General features: G+C 44.3%; 1 pseudogene; it reads left to right on the top strand.

Moving 5' to 3' along the window:
• Nucleotides 1-3454: 3454 nt before the first annotated feature.
• LOC101615798 lies at nt 3455-4134 on the top strand (annotated as a pseudogene).
• Nucleotides 4135-8263: the final 4129 nt, after the last annotated feature.

Raw genomic sequence — 8263 nt, 5'->3', positions numbered from 1 at the left:
TCATTTATTTATTTATGAGAGTGTGCGTGAGAGAGAGACAGAATAGACACACCAGCACTGTAATCCAACTCCAGGCGCGTGCACCGTCTTTTGAGCCTGTGCAACCTTGCCCACTTGTGCCACATTGTGCAGCTGGCTTACATGTGACCTGGGGAATCTAACGTGTGTCCTTAGGCTTCACAGTCAAGAGCCTTAACCACTAAGCCATCTCTCCAGCCCCTGCTTTACATTTTTGTTTTTGTTTTTCTAGGTAGAGTCTCACTCTAGCCCAGGCTGACCTGGAATTCACTATAAAGTCTCAGGGTGACCTCAAACTCATGGCGATCCTTCTATCTCTACCTCCTGAGAGCTGGGATTAAAGGTGTGCACCACTACGCTCGGTCCCTGGTTCACATTTTTAATCACAGTGGTTGAGAGGCAAAGGCAGGAGGATCACCACGAGTTCAGTTCCAAGCCAAGTGAACTACAGTTTGAGATGTTGTCTCAAAAACTAGCCAGGCATGGGCTGGAGTGATGGCTTAGTGTTTAAGACGCTTGCTTGCAAAGTCAAAAGACCCAGGTTTGACTCCTCAGGACCCACGTAAGCCAGATGCACACATGGGCACACACATCTGGAGTTCATTTGTAGTGGCTGGAGGCCCTGGGGCACCCATTTCTTTTCCTCTCTCTACCTGCCTATTTCAGTATCTCTCTCTCTCAAATAAATAAATAAAATAAAAATAGCCAGGTGTGATGTTGGTGCATGCCTTTAATCTCAGCACTCAGGAGAACCAGGTAGGAGGATTGTTGTGAGTTCCAAGCCAGCCTGGGCCTACATAGTGAATTCCACGTCAGACTTGGGGAAACTCTACCCAAAAAACACAAAATAAAAATAAAACAGGCTGGGTGTGGTGGACATGCTTTTTTGTTTTGTTTTGTTTGTGTTTTGTTTTTTCCTGGTAGAGTTTCACTTAGCCTGGGCTAGAGCTAAAGTCTACCTTAAAACAAAAAAAAAAAAAAAAAAAAAAAAAACGGGACTGAAGAGAGGGCTCAGCAGTTAAAGGCATTTGCTTGCAAATCCTGATGGCCTGTTTGCAATTCCCCAGTACCCATGCAAAGCCACACATACGAAGTGGTCCATGCACCTGGAGCTTGTTTGCAGAGGCAGGAGGCACTGGTACACCCATTCTTTCTCTCACCCACTTCCAAACAAATATAAATATTTTATTTAAGAAAAGGAAGAAGGACTGGAGAGATGGCTTAGCAGTTAAGACACTTGCCTGCGAAGCCTAAAGAACCAGGTTCAATTCTCTAGGTACCACATCCAGATGCACAAGGTGGCACATGTGTCTGGAGTTTGTTTGCAGTGGCTGGAGGCCCTGGCTTGGCCATTTTCTCTTTCTCTCTCCCTCTCCCTCTCTGTCAAGAAGAGGGAGGAGGAGAAGGAAGGCCAGTGGCTCATGCCTTTGATCCTAGCTACAGAGTAAATTCCAGATTAGGGAGATGGTTTAGTCTCCTGTAAACCACACGCAAGACGCAAGCATGCAATGCTGCACATACGCCACAAGGGGGCGGATGCATCTGTTAAATCACTTGCCTACAAAGCCCAGTGACTAGGGTTTGATTTCCCAATACCCATCCATGTAAAGTCAGGTACACCACGTAGTTCATGCATCTGGAGGAGTTCGCTTGCAGCAGCTAGAACACCTGGTGTGCTCATTGTCTCTCTCTCACTCCCCACTCAGGTAGGGTGGTTCCTGCCTATAATCTCAGCATTGGGGAAGCTGAGGTTTGTTGTTTTTTTTTTTTTTCTTAAGATTTATTTTTATTTATTAGAGACAGAGAGAGAGAGAGAGAGAGAGAAGGAGAATGGGCACATCAGGGACTCTAACCACTGCAAACAAACTCCAGAAGTGACACATATTCCACCATGTGCATCTGGCTTACGTGGGACCTGTAGGATCGAACCAGGGTCCTTTGACTTCTTAGGCATGCACCTTAACCACTAAGCCATATCTCCAGCCCCTCCATCCTATTTTGTAATATGAAAACAAAGCAGTCTTGTGTGTGGAAGGGATGTATTCCTAATTTTGGCATACCTGGGAACACATATGAGATTTTTACTCTTGCTGTCAAATCCTCTATTTCATTTTGAAAATTTATTTATTTAACAGAGAAAGGGGGGAGAGAGAGAGAGAAAGAATGGGTGTGCCAGAACCTCCAGCCACTGCAGACTAACTCCAGATGCATGCGCCCCCTTCTGCATCTGGCTAATGTGGGTCCTGGGGAATCGAACCTGGGGCCTTTGGCTTTGCAGGCAAACACCTTAACTGCTAAGCCATCCCTCCAGCCCTCTATTTCATTTTTAAACAAAATAATCTTGAAGGATAGTAATGGCTTCTGCTTTGTTTTTTAATTTACTGGCAGTGATGTCAGTATTCCACAATTTCTTATGATACTTGCTTTCAGTTTAAAAGCAAAATGGTCCCTGACCCTTCACCTCTTTATTATAGTTAGAAAATATCCTTTCTTTCATTTTACTTACTATTTTTGCCAGAAATGGTTATTATGTTTTCTCTGCTGTTATCCAATACAATTATGGACTTTTCAATTTTATTTTATCAATGTGATTAACTAAATTGATGGATCGCCTAATACCAAACTATCCTTGAGGATCCAAAATTCTGTTTCTAGTCTTATCCTTAGGTGCTTAATAGTTTTGTTGCTATTGTGAAAAGAATCTTATTCCCCATCACATTTCTAATTAGTTATTGCTGGTATATAAGAAGGCTATTGACTTTTGTACCTTGATCTTGTATATGGTCACCTTGCTGAATGTTCTTATTAGTGGTAATTGTCAATTGATTTTGGGGGGATTATCTATGTAAGTGTTAGTGTCACCTGCAAATAATCACCATTTGCCTCTTCTTAGGGAATGTTTATACTTCTTATTGCTTTCCTTCTCTGATTTCACTGGTGAGGGCACCTGGCGCCGTTTTGGAGCATAGTGGGGTAAAGGCTGTTCTCGTCTCTAAAGTCACTTGGAATTCTTCTATTGTTCATCACTAAGTGTGGCATTTGCCACAGGTTTTACTCACTGCTTTATTGAAAACAAACTATATGTCAAATTATAGGTATTCTTATTTCTGTTTCTAGTTTGTTGAATCTATTTCTTTTATGTAATTAATGAGAGTTGAATTTATTAAGATAATCACATTTTGAATTGATATAATAAATGGATAGATGTGGTACTGGGGGCTGGAACCCAGAGCCTCTAGCGTTAGACAAATACATTTTAACACCAAGTTATATGCCCAGTTCTAATATAGGCCTTCTTTCCTTCCTTTCTCCCTTCCCCCACCTCGCTCTCGCTCTCTTTCTTCTTTCTTTCTCTTCCTTGCTTCCTTTCTTCCTGATATATACATAACAAATGCAGGAAAGAAAGTCATTGAAGCTTTCTTTTCTCTGCTGTAAGATGGTGCTGCAGATTTCCAAGAAGAGGAAATTTGTTGCTGATGGCATCTTCAAAGCGGAGCCGAATGGCTGACGATGGCTCGAGTGGAGGTCGAGTCACACCCACCAGGACAGAGATCATCATCTCAGCCACCAGGACGCAGCACGTTCACAGAATGGGCATTGACTGCAGGGGTCCAGAAGAGGTTTGCCTTTCCGGAGGGCGGTGTAGAGCTTTCCGCAGAAAAGGTGGCCGCAAGAGGGCTGTGTGCCACTGCCCGGGCACAGTGCCTGCCTTACGGTCTCCTGGCAGGGCCTGCTGTGCGGAGGGCCCGCTGCCGTGCGCTGCGGTTCTTCGTGGAGAGCGGGCCAAGGGCTGTGGGGTTGTGGGGGCTGGAAACTCCGAGGACAGAGGGCAAAATCCATGAAGTTTATGGACGACCTGGGGATCCACAGTGGGGGTCCTGTTTACTACTACTTGTTGACACCGCCGTGCGTCACGTACGGCTCAGGCAAGGTGTGCTGGGCATCAAAGTGAAGATCGTGCTGCCCTGGGATCCAAGCAAGATGGGCCCTAAGAAGCCTCTGCCTTGCCACTCGAGCATCGTGGAACACAAAGATGACATCCTGCCCAGCACCCCCATCTCAGAACAGAAGGGTGGGAAGCCAGAGCCACCTGCCATGCCTTAGCCAGTCCCAACAGCGTGCTGGCAGCTGCATCTGGAGGCGGAATGTTGCTCTGTAAAGACATTTAATAAAATCTTGCCCAGACCTAAGAAAGAAAGAAAGAGAGAGAGGGGAGGGAGGGAGGGAGGGAGGGAGGGAAGGAGGAAGGAAGAAGAAGGAGGAAGAGGAGGAGGAGGGGGAGGGGGAGGGGGAAGGGGAGGGGGAGGAGGAAGAGGAAGAGAAAGAGGAAGAAGAAGAAGAAGAAGAAGAGGAAAGAAAGTTGTTGGAATTGCAATTTTTCTTTTTGGTTATTTTTTCTCTTTTTGTCAAGGTAGGGTCTCACTCTAGCCCAGGCTGACCTGGCACTCACTCTATAGTTCCAGGCTGGCTCACAGTGATCTTCCTACCTTTGCCTCCCGAGTGGTGGGATTAAAGGCATGTGCTGCCATGCCCAGCTTTACAATCTTTTTTTTTTTTTTAATTTTTGCTTTTTATCGTTTTTATTTATTTATTAGAGACAGAGGGAGGGAGGGAGAGAGAATGGGCACACCAGAGCCTCTAACCACTGCAAACGAACTCCAGTTGCATGTGCCGCAATGTGCATCTGGCTAACATGGGCCCTGGAGAATCTAACCTGGGTCCTTAGGCTTCACAGTTAAGTGCCTGAACCACTAAGCCATCTCTCCAGCCCTACAATCATTTTTTTTTCCTTGAAGTAGGGTCTGGCTCTAGCCCAGGCTCACCTGGAATTCACTGTGTAGTTCCATTCTGGCCTCAAACTTAACACCTCAATCTTCCTGCCTCTGTCTCCTGAGAGCTGGGATTAAAGGTGTGTGCTGCCACACCCAGCTTTACAATCTTTATTGATTTGTTGTTGGTTTTGGAGGTGACCACTGGGTGATGTGAGGCAGGGTGGTTGACCTTGTGTGGAGGCTCTGGAAGGCCATGGTATGGATGAACCATGGGTTGCAGTGGAGACCCCAGGATTTTAGACTGTGGGATGGCTGCCAAGGAGGATTTCTGGCTTGGGCGGGTGAAGTTTTCCCTGGGCCACGGGCAGCCCAGATGGAGGGGCAGAACTGGAGCTTGTAGTCAGCTTCATATTGCTCCCAGCCACCTACAGTTTCCAGGAGGAGCAGATCCAGATGAAGCTCCGTGATGCGGAAGAAGCTGGCCTCCTTTCACAGGCCCATGCAGAGAGAAATACCGCTGCCAGCACCACAGGCAAGCATGCTCCAAGAACCCCAGGCAGAGCTCAAGCATTCTGCATATCTTTACACTGGAATTCCAGATCTGCCCCCACACCTTAGGGCCACACCCTGGGATTGACCCCCAGTGACGCCAAATTATAAATTTGAATAAAACTGAATCTACTGAGAGACATCAATTCAAATTACCACAGAACCCCAGAAACTTTGCTGCAGGTTCCAGATGCCAGACAGACACGGAACTACATGACTTGATATTTGCCTTGCTTGTTTTAGATCTCACATTGGCTCAATATTTTCTTGTTATGCTTTCTTTTGTAGTAGGAATGTTTACTCTGTGCCATTATGTATATGTAACTTGTGTTTTGATTTTACAGGCTCACAGTTGGGAGACTATCTTGAGTTTTAGAAGAGACTTTGGATTTTAGCTTTTATTTTATTTAAAAAATTTTTTTCTTTCTTTTTTTTTTTTTTTTTTTTTTTTTCCGAGGTAGGGTCTCATTCTAGGCCAGGCTGACCTGGAACTTACTATGGAGTCTCAAGGTGGCTTCAAACTCACGGCAATCCTCCTACCTCTGCCTCCTGAGTTCTGGGCTTAAAGGTGTGCACCACCATACCTGGCTCTGACAATCATCTTGATCTAATTGATGCTTTTAGGACACTATATCAAACAATTTCATGATAAACATTTTCTTCAAGTATACTTGGTATATTCATGAATGGACCTTATGTTAGGCTATAAAACACGTTTCAATAAAGTTAAAAGGATTGAAATCATATGGAATTAATTTTCTAAGCACCGTTGAATTAAATTATATATCATTAATACTAAGGTCTCTAAAAATACTCAGGCCAGGCATGGTGGCACATGCCTTTAATCCCAGCACTTGGGAGGTAGAGGTAGGAGGATCATTGTGAGTTTGAGGCCAGCCTGAGACTACAAAGTGGATTCCAGGTCAGCCTTGGCTAGAGTGAGATCCCACCTCAAAAATAAATAAATAAATAAAATAAAATAAAAATAAATAAAAACCCATTACAGTGGAAAAGAAGATCCCATAAGTATGTAATGCTGACTTGTATCCCCACTTCTCAGTGCAATAGGTTGAGAGTACATTCAGTTCATGTTGGCCAGTGCCAATATTTCATGGTCAGGCCATCAGTTTTTACTGGGGCCCAGTTGTAAGTCAGAAGCTGCCTTTTAAGCAATGGTCAGTTTTTTGCAGGTGAGATCATAGTCGTATTGTGAGTCTCCTACTGAGATTGACGTGTTAGACTTTTGTCACAAAAGGCTTCCAACATCTTGGGTTTGATTAACCCAAATATGCCATACAATGTTGCTGCTGCTGCTGCTGCTTTTTTGCTTTTGTTTTTAAAATAAGGTCTCGCTCTAGCTCAGGCTGACCTGAAATTCCTATGTAGTGTCAGGGCGGCCTTGAACTCATGGTGATCTTCCTACCTCTGCCTCCCAAGTGCTAGGATTAAAGGTGTGCACTGCCATGCCTGGCTCCATACAACCAGCCCTTCTTGATCAGAGTTCTTCCAAATCTTACAGGTTTCTGGACAAGTCAGTCAGAGCATGACAGAATGTAGCACATGTTGCCTTCAGATCGAAAGACAGGTGACTCTTTCTTCAGGTGCATGTACAAGGCGTAATGCCTTAATCTTTTATTTTAGTTGTATTGATCTCATTAGCTTAGAAAGGCAAAAGCCTGAACAAAGAAGTTTATAAGGGAATCCAGACTTAAGAAGGATTGGCTCAGCAAGTAAATAATACAGCAAAAAAACACCATCAAGCTTACCCATGTGTTCATGGCAAGAAAATAGCATTTCTCACATGATGAGCATAATTGAAGGTCCTCATGTCTTTTTATTTTATTTTATTTTATTCTCAATTTTTATTAACATTTTCCATGATTATAAAAAATGTCCCTTGGTAATACCCTCCCTGCCCTCACTTTCCCCTTTGAAATTCCATTCTCCATCATATCCCCTCCCCATCTCAATCAGTCTCTCTTTTATTTTGATGTCATGGTCTTTTCCTCCTCTTATGATGGTCTTGTGTAGGTAGTGTCAGGCACTATGAGGTCATGGATATCCAGGCTATTTTATGTCTGGAGGGAGCACGTTGTAAGGAGTCCTACCCTTCCTTTGGCTCTTACATTCTTTCCGCCACCTCTTCTGCAATAGACCCAGAGCCTTGGAAGGTGTGATCGAGATGTTACTCAGTACTCCAGTCACTTCTTTCCAGCACTATGAGACCTTCTGAGTCGTCCCAAGGTCCCTGCCATCTGAAAAGAGAAGATTCTCTACCCAAGTGAGAGTAGCATTAATATAAGGGTATAAATATTAAAAGAAGTGCTTCATGGGAAGTTTGATAAGCATAGTATATACATTTTTCCAGTCATCAGCAGATGTTACACCCCTAGGGCTCATGACTACCTCTGTTATAGGTTTTCAGTATCAGGGATGTATTCACTCCCATGGAGTGGGCCTCCAGTCCAATTGGAGGGCAGTTGGTTTCCATCATGATAGACGTGCCACTATTGCACCCGTTGGCTTATTTGGCCTGGTTGGTCAATTATAAGGCTTGCAGTGTACCCTGTTGAGTATCTTCACTGGTACTATCTCTTTCTCCCATTGAACTGCATGTAGAATGACTTCTTCCAGGTTTCTGTCAGCTGCATGGGGGAGGTTATCAGCTCAGTTCCAGCAGGATTTCTCAGTAGCCTTGCAGCCCAAGTATGTGGAGTCTTCAGCAATAGGGTCTTACTATCTATTCCTGGTGGGAAACCAAGGGCCTCAGCAGTGGCCTATAATGTTTTGGGGGCATCAGGGAGAAGTTTCTCATATCTTGTCAGATGTCACCATTGCAAAGATCAGGAATAAAGTGGTTGTTATTAGGGAGTAAGTATGAATTGCAAAGGCTCAAAGTTTCATTTGGTTAAGGTTTAGAACTG

Source organism: Jaculus jaculus, chromosome 5 (assembly GCF_020740685.1).
Source record: "Jaculus jaculus isolate mJacJac1 chromosome 5, mJacJac1.mat.Y.cur, whole genome shotgun sequence".
NCBI classification, from domain to species: domain Eukaryota; kingdom Metazoa; phylum Chordata; class Mammalia; order Rodentia; family Dipodidae; genus Jaculus; species Jaculus jaculus.
This window is presented reverse-complemented; position numbering and strand designations above follow the sequence as displayed.